This window comes from Myodes glareolus, chromosome 8 (genome assembly GCF_982192425.1).
Source record: "Myodes glareolus chromosome 8, mMyoGla1.1, whole genome shotgun sequence".
Lineage (NCBI taxonomy): Eukaryota > Metazoa > Chordata > Mammalia > Rodentia > Cricetidae > Myodes > Myodes glareolus.
This window is the reverse complement of record NC_142033.1, coordinates 107,016,251-107,031,340: the sequence shown is the minus strand read 5'-3', so window position 1 is coordinate 107,031,340 and position 15,090 is coordinate 107,016,251. Positions and strand designations below refer to the sequence as shown.

At 37.8% G+C, this 15,090-nt stretch overlaps 1 pseudogene; it reads right to left on the bottom strand.

The window, feature by feature from the left end:
* Nucleotides 1-210: 210 nt before the first annotated feature.
* The window catches only part of LOC125396613 (ankyrin repeat domain-containing protein 33B-like), a 29,364-nt pseudogene continuing 14,484 nt past the window's right edge, over nucleotides 211-15,090 (bottom strand).

The window sequence follows — 15,090 nt, the reverse complement described above, 5'->3', positions numbered from 1 at the left end:
TTGTGACCTTGATAATAGAAGGAGTGCATTGCCAGAGCTAGGTTAATGGCTTATCAGAACTCCATTGATTAATGTTAAACCTCTAAGACAGGAAGAGAAAGAGCATTTTTCATTCTTTTTATATACTTTAAATCACTTTATTACCCCTTAAGCTTTCACATGCTCAGATCTTGCATAAATGTGCCTTTACACACCTTAAACACTTTCTAATACACTAACACCATGGGTCTTCAAAGCTTAAGTTTTAAATATTACACCCTTTTCAGTCCAAGTATTCACCAGGAGACTTGGGTGGTTGATTGTAGCCTTTGCCAAGTGAGTTCCTTCAATTGAGAGCACTCAATGCAAATTAGTGTAAAGGAATAGTTAAAAAGTTACGTTGAAATCTGCTTTGGCAATTTATCCCTTTTCTGTAATCTGCCCTGGAACTCACAAAGATCAACCTGCATCTGTCACCTGAGTGCTGGAATTAAAGGCATGCACCTGGCTGCCCCTGAATATTTTAACTGACTCTGTTGATTTGCATGATAGATTTTTGGAAGGACTAGAAAGTATTAGAGTTTTATAATCACAATTGATAGCTTTGGAACCATTTACGTATTCTCATCTAAAATGGGCATCTTTAAAAAAGACTGAGGTTCAACATTGACCGACTTCATATCTAAATTAGTACATAAAGGACAGAGATTCACTAATAATAGAATTATTAGTGACCTAATGAGAGAGGATTGTGCAGAAGGATTGTGAATATAGAGAGGATGGAGTAGAAGAAAGTCTTGGGAATGAGGTCCTTGAGACTGGAGTCTGGTTAACAGAAAGTTGGAATGGATGAAACATGAGGACTTTGGAGATAGAAATGGTAGACAAGAGTTGGAAAAAAGGCTTGATGTGCTCCTTCCCCTCAGCTTCCTTGCTTTAAAAATAATAAATAAATAAATCCAATCTTATTGAAACATGACAGTAACACAGAACCACTGGTACCTCCATCTCTAAAAAAATATTGGCAGGAAAAACCTAGACAGTAGGGAAGTCAGGAACTATGATTGTTATTGTAAAGGGTAGTACCTATAAAATTTCTTAGTCCTAATGAATCCTCTGTTTATTTTTATATCTTCTTTTGAAATTTTGGAAGCAACAACAGCTCTCAAAAATATTTTAGATTAGAATGGCTTTTGTACAATGTTTAATCCCTAAGGTTATAAAGTTAAACTCAAGTTAACAAAAATTAACTCAGAGATGTATATCTAAAACTGTAAAATCCTAATCATATAAAAGCTACTTACAACCTTATAAGCTGTTAAGAATAATTAAGACATGTAAATTAATGGTCAACACAATCACCATATAAATGATCAAATCCTTTAATGTGCTCAAACTAAGTTTCCAGTCATTCTAAGTATAAACATGATTCTTTTAAAAAGATGAGTTTTACTCTTCTATATATGTCAAAATTTTGCCTAATGCAATTAACTAAAAACAAAAAATTAGTTTGCTTAAAATCAGGTATATTTAATAGCTAGTTGTTTGATCAAATTATGCATTTAGTCAATAATTTGGTAGGAACAAAAGCAAAATAAGAAATTTTATCTTTTTTTATTACAACATCATTTTAAAACTATTATTTTTGTACAACAAAAATTGTTCATTCCATACTATTAATAACTGGCATGTCACATTAATATATCACCAAAGATCTATTTTTCAGAGAGTCTTTATCAAGTCTTTACAAATATACTCAAAGGTTATTGCCTAAAGTTACATCTTAAAATCCCAAGCCAGGTGTGGTGGTGTAAATCTTGGAGTATATAGGTTAGAAAGAAGGATTGGTGACCAAAATGTCTGGATTAAATACAGAAAAGCCTCTGGAGAAAGGGCAGCTGAACCATTTGGCTGGAGAGTTCAGGGTAAGGGGTGGAGTATGGTATCCATAACCCTGTAGGGACTGAAGGACGCTGGGAGAATCTGGTGGCCAGGTCCACCTTTAATAAGTTAAATAGGAACATCAGCTGTTTGTCCAGGATTTGAAACTTAAAAATGCTCTTTATCTTTTTTCACTACTGAATATTTGGCTGTGCCTTTTGAGTTCCTTTCTGGAAACTCTCAGTTTATTATAAAAAAAAATGCAGCATCTGAAATAGAGCAGGTTATTAGCTTATTAAATAATGTGACTACTAAAGCAAAAGCTCATAGAATAATCTTTTACTGATAACGAGACTAAAGGTAAATTGTTCCACATTGTTAATGACTTGCCAGTCACTTTAACATGTTATTAAAGACATATCTAAAAAAAGGGTCTAGACTTTATAAAAAATAATCCATGGATACTGCCTTAAGATATATCTTAGAATCCTAAGCAAGATGTGGTGGTGCAAATCTTTAATCCCAGCACTAATAAGGCAGAGGCAGGCTGATCTCTTTGAGTTCAAGGACACCTTGGTCTACAGAGTGAGTTCCAGGACTGCTAGGCCTACACAGATAAACCATGTCTTCCATAAGATGAACTGAGGTCATCAGACCTATCACAATCATATTCAGCCACTGATAAAAGTCTCTGCAATTCATTGGTAGCACCAATTTACTTCAAGGGAATGATGGGCATCGAAGAGGCGCCTTACAAAGCCTGCTAACCATTTAGAGGCAGAGACAAGTTAAACTCTGTGATTTCGAAGCCAGCCTGGTCTACGTAGAAATTTCCAGGACAGCCAAAGGTACACAGTGAGATCCAGTCTCAATTAAACAAGCATGCAAAAACTATTCAGGGGCTCCCTCTGGATTTCTCCATAGAGTTAAGCATTCACTACAATTCTGTACTTGTCTATCATAAACTAGAGTGAGACTTTTTAAACAGTAAAGTTAATATTTCAAGAAAGAAATGCATTTTTGACAAGTTATTGATGACAGATCAAAGAATTCTTGCAAAAGTAAAGTAAATGGTGATTGTGAAAATAATACAACAACCCTCAACAATAATAAAATGATGGCGTATAAAAAGATTAGTGAACAGATAAGATTACTTGTTACTTTTGAAGAGGTCCTAGACCAATGTCCAGCATTAACTGGAGTCTCCCAACTGTTCCTAACATCAGGTTATAGAACTCAATGCTCTCCACTGACCTCAGTAAATACCAAGCAGACAAGTGGTACACATTCATATTTATAAGCAGAAGATTCACACAAGGCCAAGCGGCCTCTTTCAACAAATTGGTGCCAACATGGTTGACTAAAATCCACTTAAAACTTGAGAGGGCTTGAAAAAGAATTGGAGACACAAAAACACAGAGCTTCTTGCTGTTTACTGGTGGCACGCCACAGCACCTTTAAGAGAGGTTTTTCTAACTCATTGGTAGCAGAAAAAAGCCATGACCTTTTTTAAATGCTGACTTTCTGGGCCATGCTGCCAGCATGACCTCTGACTCTTTCAGGAGGTCCAGCTATTAAGCGTTTAAATGGTTTTTGTGAGCAGAATGCTATAATTGTTTAATGGCATGACATAGACCCATTGCATACTTGGAACTGGAGCAATGTGCACAGTTTCCAGAGTTGGTGAATGGACTTCCACCGTGTTGGACTGTGCAGAGCAAGTAGGAAGTACCGTATATATCCTAGTAATGCTGCAGCTTAAGTTTTTAAGAGGCACTTAGCATTTTAAGAAGCAGTGCTGGTCAGAAAATAATTATAAATACATAGTAAACAGAAATTCAGATGAAAAGAGCCGCTAAATGAGACACAGTGTTAAAAAATGTATGTAGGCTTGGGAGAGAGAAGAAAAAGTATAGAGAGTTATAAAAAGAAGTAAATGATTTTTTCAAAAAGGTAAAGCCTTTAAAGAGACAGAGTACAGACAGTCATAGATTAAAGGGATTAAAGAAAAATAAGCCACTTAAAGATGGAATATGATCATAGAGTCTAGATTATGTATATTATTGTGTTTCCTTTGAATTTCTTGACCGTGAAGGAGCTAAATACAGAGAGACATTTCATTGTATGGGCTGCTAAGCTAAATCAGCATATATGTTCTAAACGTACCATGATTTCCGAATTTGGGTCAAAGGATATGCCGCTTTGAAAAAGAGGTTTTTCTTAAGTTTCCACAGAGGATGAGAACCTGTGGATTCATTCCAGGCTAATGTGGTTTGATTCACCAAGACCTCCTGAGAGGTCACTGGGAACACCACCAAAAATTACTTTGCCCAACAAAAAGAGGAAGCAGTTTGAACAGAACTACATCCATATTTCCAAATATTGTTTATAAATGCTTGTTTATATTTAAAGTGGGATATGCTATAGAGATTTGCATGGGTGTGGATCTTGGTTTATTGATACAAATTTAAGGTCAGTTTTGTTATATTGTATATATGTATTTCTGTTCTTGATTATGGTATTACATTTGTGTAACTCATTTAAACATTTAATGCATAATTAAGAAATATAGGTTAATAGAAAATAATTTATAATATGCAAGCTTGTAGTCATGTTAGGTTTACCAGATATATAGAGATATATTTCAGTTACGTATTCTTCAAATTTTTCAAAGACCTTCAGAATATGGCATTTAAAATGTTTTAAGAACTTAGGACTTTTCGACAATGAGATACATCTGCTCCTGGCAGCACCAATTACTTCAAGAGAAAGATGGGCATTGAAGAGGCTCATGAAGTTTAATAGCCATTTTGGCAAGAAACTGCTCTTGCCTGGACTGCTTGATGGTATAATGTATGAACTGGACATGCAGGACCCACAGAGAAATGATTGCTAAACTTGCCTAAAGGTAAGACTATTCTTCAGGGTTCCTGCTTCATGAAAGAGTCTGCCAGACATTCTGCAGGACACAGAAGAAAGTGACTGACAAGCTGTCAATATAGGAAGAACTGTCTTTGAAATTTCCTGCTTCGTGGAAAAGTCTGCAAGATACTATGGGCCTGTCAACTGAAAATGTATGCCTTAATGGTACAGAAGAACTTTGGGTGACTGTACAGGCAGCAAGATGTCTCTGTTAATTTTAGAGTTTGGGAAGTTGCTTACAATGCACTTCCAGTTTACTTAGGTAATATATCCTTCTGTAGTCTTTGATGGGGTTGAAGAATTTATAGTTATAGTTTTCCCTAGTCATGATAAAAAATAAAATAGATATAAATATTGTAACTATAATTCTTGCTTGATAACTGTTTTGTTATATATAATTTTACTGTGTTAAAGTTTAAACCTTTCTTTTTATTTAAATAAAAAAGGGAAGGTGATGTAGGATTCACCTCTACATGCTGTGATTACCATTGCTGAATAAAGAAAACTGGATTGGCCTGATAGAGTAGCACAGAGCTAAGTGGGGAAAACTAAACTGAATGCTGGGAGAAAGGAGGCAGAATGAGAGATCAGCCAGGTAGTCCAGTCCTGGAGACAGATGCTGGAACCTTAGACAGTAAACCACAGCCACATGGCAATACAGAGATTACTAGAAATGTGCTAAATTAAAATGCAAGAGTTAGCCAATAACAAGTTAGAGCTAATGGGACAAGCAGTGATATACTTAATACAGTTTCTGTGTGATTATTTCAGGGCTAGACAGCTGGGAAACAAACAAGTGACTTTCCTTCAACATTTGAAAAATTTAAAAATGCAAAAGCATATACAAAAATAGAGACTTCTGCAATTCACTGGTTGAGGAGTCCACTATTCATATCATGAATTCATGCATTCTTAAGCTGAAAAAAACAACAACTGCTTCCCAAGTTTAAAAGTCATGATGTGGGTAAAGTGATGTGGGTAAAGTTAAGCACAAGAGCAAAAAACTATTTTTGCCAGCTAAAAATATAAACATAAGTCAACAGGCAATAAAAATGAATTAGTAAAGAAAGGAGTTGCTTCTATTTTATCTTACATTATTTAGCAAAGGACTCTCTAATGGTGGTAATGATGTGGCTACATGAGAAGGAAGCAGGCTGCTAAGTTTAAATGTGCAAGTAAAATGTGGTGAGGTTATAAACACTCAACCTTTTTTATCAGTGAGCACATTTCTCCAGAAAGGCTCCTCTTCCTTGTGGTATCACGAGTCACCAGTGAAGGTTACACAGCAAAGACAAATACAGCATACTACCTGGGAGACTTTTCATTTGACCATCCATGTTTTGACACAGGTCAGGATAGACTCAAAGCCAAACGATGATGCAAAGTGTATTTGGCCAAATTTCAAAGATCTCTACGTTATGGAACAGCCCCAGCACTGCTAGAGTGCCCAGTTTCTTCTGCCACTCAAGGTAATGTTTGGACTGTGACATCTTGTAACATCAAAACACAAATTATATCTACCTGTCAAACTATAGCATGGAATATTGATGTGGGATTCCCCTCGGTATGCTATGAATATGTTTTATTACCATCGGTTAATAAAGAAGCTGCTTTGGCGTATAGCAGTGCAGAATACAGCCAGGCTGGAAGCGATAGAGAATAAGCAGAGTCAGAGAGATGCTATGTAGTTGCTGAAGGAGAAAGATGCTCAGAACATTACTGATAGGCCATAGCCTCATGGCAATACACAGATTAATAGAAATGGACTAATTCAAGATGTAAGAGCTAGCTAGAATATCCCTGAGTCATTGGCCAAGCAGTGTTATAATTAATATAGTTTCTGTGTTATTATTCAGGTCTGGGTGACTGGGAAACGAAATAGAGCTTCACCGTATATAATGATGCCAGTGTGGGTTAACTATATCCATATAAAAACTAAGGAAGCTTGGGAAGGAATTCTAGACACAAAAGAACAGAGTTAAGCACAGCTTCTTGGTAGCCACATTTTTTTCCCCAGATAGGCCCTGTTTCCTGGTTGCAAGCAGAGGTGCAGCTTATTTAAGAGAAGGTTTATTGGTTCTTACTGGCAAACGCAGTTGCTCTTTTGGGTGTCTAGCTATGGAGTACTTAAATGGGATTTGTGAGCAGTGTGCTAATAGTTGCTTGGTGGCAACTTAGACCCTCTGCATCCCTGGAGCTGGAGCGGTGAGCATGGCTTGCAGAGGTGGTGAACACACCTCCACCATGTTGAACTGGGTGGAGCAAACAATCAGAGCAACAGAGTTGGTCCTAGCCACACCCGCTTAGCATAAAAAAGGCACTCCTGGTCTGAGAATGATTACAGATATGCGATAAAGACAGATTCAGACAGAAATAAACCTCTGAATGGGTCACAGTGTATTTAAAAAAATGTACATAGACTAGGGAGACAGGAAAAAGAACATAGTTATAAAAATATGTAAATGGTTTTTTAAAAATAAAACAAAGCCTTTAAAGAGTCAATAAAAGTCATATAAAAGAGAGTGGACAAACATAGATTAAAGGAGTAAAGATAATAAAATAAAATCTATTATCCCATCTGATTTATTTTTTTATTTTGTTGACAATGTTCTATCTACATGTATTCCTGCAGGCAGAAGAGGGCACCAGATTTCATTACAGATGATTGTGGTTGCTGGGAATTGAACTCAGGACCTCTGGAAGAGCAATCAGTGCTCTTAACCTCTGAGCCATCTCTCTAGCTCCTATCCCATCCAATTTTCACTTTTTTTCTAAAAAGATCCCTGAACCTATGAAATTCCCCCCAGCCATCAACTCTATACCAATTATAATCAACCCATAAATCATGTCCCTAACCCTGAGGACAAACTTTGTTGGGAGAGATGTTGTCTTCTAGAATTACTTACAGCTGTCATGAGGGCGACATTCTTTCTAGGGGATCCTGTGAAAGTAAAATGAAGGTTAAATTTCAAGATTAATATCTGGTAAAATTGCAAATAATCACTGAGTATTTTGTGGAGGTCTGGCAAGAATGTTGTAAAAGATGTGCACCATTTCAGCTAACCATGTTGGAACCACCTTGTGTCGCTGGTACCCAAAACAGGTCTTATAGTAGTGCTATCAGTATCATGACGTCATATCATCCAGGTGGAGTTGTTATGGGGCCCCATCTTCTTCCTGGAAATTTGAAGGATAACTGCAGAAAATTCCATTGTTCATTGTGGAAAACTTATGCATTAATTATATAGACATATACAGACATATATATTCAATGAAAGGTATGATAGATATGAAGAAAAGCAAAGATGTTTCCTAAATTCTTTTTACCTTCTGTCCCATATCATGGCTCCTGACATGAGACAGAAACTCTGAGTTTTTCTCTTAAGAACAGGCTTGGAATTAGAGAGGGACTGAGCCAGAGTCCAACTCCAAAATCAGCTCTATATATTTATAAATATAAATACACACATATGTATATATACACACATATAAACATATATTTACACAAACATATATTTATATGGTTTTTATATAAATGTATATAATTAAATATATAAACATACACATATATAAACATATATTGATACTTACGGAACCTATTCGATTTTTTTGCTGATCCGTATTGAGTAGTAATTTTTCCCATCTGTCATTATTCAACCACCCATGATCCCTTGAATTTTTCAAAGATGAGTTTTTTCCTGCAGAGATAAGAACAGAACCCTGCCCCCATCCTATATGTTTTTCTTACCACCTATACGATTATCATCATTGAGGATGAGCTGTCATTTCTTCTTTCCAAGAGGTTTCTCATCTTCAAACTGAACCTTTATTAATTTTGATGGTATTCACATTTTTCCTTCTCCTTTGGAAACAAGAGCAAAACCCCTTCCCCAAAGCAGCATATCTCCTGGCTTCCATTGCAAGGTCAGCATATCCTTGAAATAAATCAGTTTATTTAATTCAGCAGACTTTTCCATTATCCAATGTCTTTCTACTGCTGTTATCTCTTTCTCATTAGCGTTAAGAAAATTCAAAGTTAATAAGTCATTATGTAATCTATTTCTGGGGGCATTTCCACCTCTTTCTGTTTGTTTAACATATCCTTTATAGTTCGATTTGATCTTTCTATAACTGTTTGACCTGTAGGATTGTGTAGTATACCTGTAACATGCTTAATATTATAATAAGCAAAAAACTGCTTCATTTTCTGAGAAACAAAAGCTGGACCATTATCTGTCTTTATTTGTGCAGGTATACCCATGATGGCCATAACTTCTAATAAATATGTGATTACTGAATCAGCTTTTTCTGAGTTTAAATAGTTTCCCACTGAAAGTCTGAATAAGTGTGATGTACATATTTTAATTTTTCAAATTCTGCAAAGTAGAACACATCCATCTGCCAGATTTCATTCCTTTGAGTACCCTTTGGGTTAGTCCCTACAGGTAGCAGTGTTTGATTATAGAAAGAGCAAGTAGGGCATCTCTTTTTAATCTCTTTAGCTTGTTGTCATGTAATAAAAAACTCTTTCTTTAAACTTTAGCTATTGATGTGATGCTTTATGAAATTCTGAGGCCTGCAACATGCTTCTGATCAGTAATTGATCAATTTCTGCATGATCTTGTGCTAGAGGACATGGCAGACCCATATGGGATTGAATGTGTGTTAGGTACATTGGTCAAAGTCTATTTCTGATTATGTCTTGCACCTGGATAAACAATGAAGTCAATTCTGTATCATTTTGTATAAATTCAGCGGTTTCAATTTGCAAGATACCTCTTTCTGCATATTGTGAATCAGGAACTATATTAAGAGGTTCTTTAAAATCCCTTAGCACCATAAGAACGGTATATAATTCTGCCTTCTGGATAGAATTATAAGGTCTTTGTTCCACCTTACTCAATTCGTCTGATTCATAACCTGCCTTTCCTGATTTATTAGCATCAGTATAAAATGTATGAGCCCCAGTTATTGAAGCATCATGGACAATTTGAGGAAGAATCCAAGAAGTTCACCCTATCCACATGAGCCTCCTGTAATTTTTCCTCAACCATTGTCAGTTCCTCTTCTGCTTCAGCTGTTGATTCTCTAAGACTGTTCAAGTCTTTATCACCATCTAAGGTTTTGTTTAATTGAATTATTAGATCAGGTGTTACCCCAACAGCCGGTCATAGACTGGAAATGTCTCCTAACAATCTTTGAAAGTCATTAAGAGCCCATAATCAATTTCTCTTAATTTGTGCCTTTTGTGTCCTAATTTTTTGCAAGCCTATTTTATAACCTAGGTAATTGACAGAATCTTCTCTCTGTATTTTTTCAGGAGCAATCTGCAAACCCCATTCAGGTAAAACTATCTTTACTTCCTCAAACATTCTTTCTAAAGTATCTATGTTTGAATCAGATAGCAAAATGTCATTCACATAATGGTAAATTATTGACTTTGAGAATTGCCTATGTATTATTTCCAATGGCTGACTCACAAAGTATTGACACAGGGCGGGGCTATTCAGCATTCCCTGAGGGAGTATAGTCTACTGGGATCTCCTAGTAGGTTGAGAATTATTATAAGTAGGCACTGTGAAGGCAAATTTTTCCCTACCCTTTCCTTCTAAAGATATAGTGAAGAAGCAATCCTTAAAATCAATAACTATAAGAGGCCATCCTTTTGGTAACAGGGAAGGCAGAGAAATTCCAGACTGTAGAGGGCCCATAGGTTGAATTACCTTGTTGACAGCTCTTAGATCTGTCACCATTCTCCATTTACCAGATTGCTTTTTTACAACAAACACTGGACAATTCCAAGGGCTAGTTGACTCCTCAATATGTCGAGCATCTAATTGCTCCTGTACCAATCTTTCTAAAGCCTGGAATTTATCTTCAGCTAAGGGCCATTGCTTAACCCATATTGGCTTCTCAGCTATTCTAAAGGTAGGGCTTTTGTTACCTCTTAAGTTTTGTTAGTTGCTTTATGTTCTTGTACAGCCTGAATGGCTGGTGACCTTTGTATACCTTATTACATACGTCCCAGAATTATGAGTTCCTGGGACTTCAGGAATGTCAATCTGGGTATTCCATTGCTGTGGTTGGTCACAGCCCTATAAATTTATTGCAATATCAGCTACTTATGACCTTAGCTTTCCTCTTTGACCTTCTGGCCCAATACAGTCAACCCATCTTGTGCTTTGTTTAACTCGAGATAGGGTTCCAATTCCTAGTAATTGAACATCTGCCTCTTGAAGAGGCCAATTTGGATGCCAAGATTCTGGAGTGATGATACTCACATCTGTTCCTGTGTCTATCAAGTCAACAATCACAATACATACTCTCAGCTTTGGACTCTCATCATTTATAGAAGTTTACCAATATATGCGCTTCTTATTTCCTATTTGAATTTCTGACTCATCCTCCAATTTTGAGTCATCATTTAGAACCTTATGGTCTTGCACAGAAGGTTCCAGAGTTTTTAATTTTCCTGGTGTGACATGTCCTCCATGATTACTGGGAACAACTGGGCCACTTCTGGCTTGGGGGCCTGCGAGAGGCCCCTCAAGGAGTTTCCCGATGGTATCACATTGCCTTGTCTGTCTGTTGTTGATCTGCATTCATTGCTCCAATGTCATCCTTTACCACACCTCCTATATGTACCTGAAGTCTGAGGTTTCCTACACTTGCCATTCCCATATGAGGTATTATTCCTGGTAATTCCTTGCCTGAAATCCCTTTTCAGGTTTCCTAATTTACCACAATTAAAACATTTGGAAATTTGATGTCCCCTCATTGCTTTGGAAATCGCTTCTCCTACCCAAAATTCATCATTGTTGTTAAATGTCTGAAAATTCATTGTATGCTGAATCCATTCATCCATAGGTGCTGATCTAGACCTTAAAGGCCCAATTATCTTTTTGCATTCTAAGTTTGCATTTTCAAAAGCCAGCAATTCAAGAATTATTCATCTAACTTCTGGATCTGTTACTCCTATGTGCAAAGCCTTAATTAATTTTTGAAAAAAGTCAGTATAGGGTTCTCCCTGTCCCTGCCTAACCCTGGTATATGATTCCATCCTTTTCCCTAGTTCTGGTATCCTATCCCAAGCATTCAAGGCTGCTTTGTGGCATAGGGATGATACATCTCCATCGTAAAGAGCTTGGGCCTGTGGACCAGCATAAGCTCCTATGCCAAGAATTTGATCCTGGAAAACCTCCACACCCTTTGTTCTTCCTTGTTGTTCCATGTGTTTGGATTCTTCTCCGAAATAAATTTCAAACATCAAGGAAGGGCCATCCTCTAACACCGCTGATGCTAACTGGGAGAAATCATGATGTGTAGCTCTGACATTAGAAGTCCAAGTCCTTATCATTTCCTTAACAAATGTAGAGTGAAAGCCATAAGTAATGATGGTGTGCTTAATTTCCTTTAGATCATTCATTTCTATCAGCGTCCATGTACTTTCTTTGGCTCTCTTTGAGCCTTTAGAAGTTGACGCCTTGTCAGAGTAAATTACAGGGTATGTCGCTAAAGTCTTGGGTAAACCAGTTCTGACAGCCGGTGGTGACATTGTATCCTGCCCTTGTGCCTTCTCACCTTATACATCAACTCCAATCATTTCCTCAATCATTTCAAATCTCTTTATCATTGTTTCTCGTAAAGGCTGAATCTCCTGACCTGCAAATGTTTCTAGTGATTTCCCTATGGTATTAATTTTCTGGTACCTATTCTGTACCTGTGATTCCAAGGTCTTAATGTTTCCTTTCAAAGCTAACATCTCCTACTTTAGTTGCTCCTAGATATCGTGTAAATTGCCATCCTGGAAGTATATTCTGTCTGTTACCTTATCAAAACTCTGTGATAACTTCTGAATGTCAAATTCAACAGCCTGGACTCTTTCAGGTAAGTTCCTAGTACCATTAGATATGGAGTCAATTTTGCCTATCATGGCATTAATCCTAGCAATTAGTGCCATATACTTCCATAATTATCTAATATGGGGAAGAAAACTGAAACCTAGTAACACGTAAATTGAGGTATATCCAAGGTCATAGAGACCTGTGTGATTTCTTCCATAGTGGCAGTAAAAACCACAGTGAGAGTCCCATTAGAAATGAAATCTGCCATTTTACCTGTTAACCAGCAGATGGTGATGTTTCCAGGTCACAAAAGTCAACGCAATGGTGTTAAGACAGATCCTGTGGTAAAATCTACCTTGATACTTGTTAAAGAACTGGGGAAAAACGAATCTCAAGAGGTTAGATGTACTTAAATCAATTCCATATACAGAGCAAGGAAACCTAGAGTCTAGCACAGAGAACAGACACCCAGGGAGCTTCTAACGGCTGACAATCAGTTCACAGCTCCACCTCTGAGTGCTGCTCACTGGTCACTGCCTGGGGATTGTGGCTCTGACCCCAATGCAGGGTTAATGCCACAGCTGTTGCTGAGGGTCCCACGCCACTCAGCTGACTGTGTGCCCTGCGTCCCTACTGCTGCATCCTCTGGGACAAAGGGTTGTTCCAGGGAGTTTTCAGTGGCTGGCAAATAGTGCTTCTATCCATGCCTCCAGCTCTCAGGCTGTAAACTCCCTTGTGATGGGTATGTTATAAGAAAATATCGCTCATGCAAAAGCAAATCTGTCCTGGCTGTGGGAGGGCTCAACCTCCAGCCCGGAGGGTGGGAAGTTCAATCCCACATGGTGCCAATTGAAGGTGGAAATGATCGGATGCTTAACAAAAAAGGAATCTCACACTAGCTCAGAACTAAGAAAACAGATCAGTGTTTATTAAGGGGTAGACTTAGAAAGTCAGGATGTTCTGCTTGGATGATGGATGAAGATCAGATCCAAAGCAAACCAAACAGCCAAAACTGGGCCCAGGGGCAAGCAGAGAGAGGAAGGCAGGGGCCAGATGTGCTTCTGCATCCAGGTAAATAGTCCATGAGGCCACGTCCCAGTAAGCAGATAGGTATTAGCTGTAACTTTCCCACAGCATGTGTGGATCCAAAACCTTTACTTGTTCAATTTTAAAGTAAAGCCCAAGTCTGAAACAAAGTATGCTTTGCTGATTTCCTTTAAATACCTACAAAACTATGAAAAACAGATTTGGAAAGAATGTTTGATTCTGAACAGATTCAGTGAGACTGCTTGAGCTTCAGAATGTGGAAAGTGATCTGAGTATCATTGCTGGAGGTACATTGCGAATGAAGTTGAATAATTCTTACCTCTATTTTGGCTTCAATATTTGTGTTGTATTCGAGCAGTTTGCTGGCAATTGTGGTGTTTCCTCTGGAAATGGCATGGTGGAGGGCTGTATCTCCACTGAAATCTACTAGGTGGGGATCAGCATCCTGTGTCAGTAATGTAGGAACACACTTTATGTTGTCCCGCTGGGTCGCCTATGGGTATTGTATAAAGAACAAGATACTGAATTCAAGAACTTGAATAAGCATTCCAACAATTACATTGAATAGTCACCCTTGGATCAGACCAATTGTTAAAGTTATGCATATTATCTCTCTCTTTTTGAGACAGGGTTGTAACATGAAGGGGCCTGCTTGTTGGGGTTTCTGTCCTGCCTAGTACCTCACAGCCAGCAACCACCAAAGAAAATCACACAGAGGTCTCCATAAGATTATAAACTGATTGGCCCATTAGGTCAGGCTTCTTATTATCTTTTGTAACTTATATTAACCCATTATTCTTATCTATGCTAGCCACACGACTCAGTTCCTTTCTCAGCAGGGCAGCTTACATATTGCCTCTTCTTTGGTGGTCTGGACAGGAATTGGGGGAATGGGATTCCTTCTTTTCAAAATACTCCTGTTCTCCTTGCCCACCTCTACTTCCTATCTGGTTGACTTGCCTATACTTCCTGCCTGGCCAATCAGCATTTATTTAAGATATGATTGACAGAATACAGACAATTCTCCCGTACCATTTCTCCCCCCTCCTTTTTTTAAACAAAGGAAAATATCCATAGTCCATTTTTTAGGAATGTGGACATAGTTTTCCAGGCTACTTCCTGTTGGTTGGGGGCTCTGATAATCTTATGGGGACCTAAAGAAAATTTAGAATTATCATCAAGTCCTGACTGGAGTATCCTGTGAATCTTGATCATCTCAGGCAGCAGTCTTGAATCTGATCTGGATGTCTCACATATTGATTCAACCCATTTCTTGTAAGGAGCCATCAGGACATCGCCATTATGGCACTGGCGGTCCTGCAGTTTGGAGGTAAACAAATCCTTTTGAAGTTGCCACGTGGGGCTGAGTACCCCTGCCTGTATTTGCACAACTGAGCCTTGTCCCTGACCCATTATG